Source organism: Magnolia sinica, chromosome 15, assembly GCF_029962835.1.
Source record: "Magnolia sinica isolate HGM2019 chromosome 15, MsV1, whole genome shotgun sequence".
Taxonomy (NCBI): domain Eukaryota; kingdom Viridiplantae; phylum Streptophyta; class Magnoliopsida; order Magnoliales; family Magnoliaceae; genus Magnolia; species Magnolia sinica.
This window is the reverse complement of record NC_080587.1, coordinates 48,771,693-48,772,332: the sequence shown is the minus strand read 5'-3', so window position 1 is coordinate 48,772,332 and position 640 is coordinate 48,771,693.

Genomic DNA, 640 nt, shown 5'->3' with positions numbered 1-640 from the left:
TCAACCCAGAACAGGGCCATTGGTCGACTCAGTTCTAGTCCAAAACAGAGCCCCAAACTTAACTGTTTCATCAGTTCATCCCACAACCATTTATTTGCTTAGTCCCAAAGCTATTCTCCAACCTTATTCTGGGGCCAGATCATAGCCATCATTCGGCCAGTTCTCAACCCGAACTTGGCCACTGTTTAGGTCCGTCATGGAGTGATAGACCGTCCTTGCTGTGGGACCGAGTCTCAGCCATTATTTGGGTTGGCTTTGGTCCAAGCAAGGGTCACTTCATCCCATATGAAAGGCTAAAGGGAGATGAAAAGAAAAAGAAATTGGTCACCTGCTATTGTTCTCTCTCTCTCTCTCTCTCTCTCTCTCTCTCTCTTCTCAAACTATAATAGGAGGAACCAACCACTCTACTCCCTTAACCACGCTGCTACACAGGGTGTCAAACCTCCCTATTTTTCCCTCTCTCTTTTCACTCTCTTTCTTCTCCTTCTCAGTCCAAATCTTAAGAGCTACAGGCTCTATATATATAGCAAGGGAGGGGAGGCTTTAACGGTCGGGTTTCCACACAGCCAATGGATGGCCATGATCACGCCAGCCCCGGTCTTTCCAAGAGAGGAAGGTCTTCCCTTTGCTTTCTCCTACA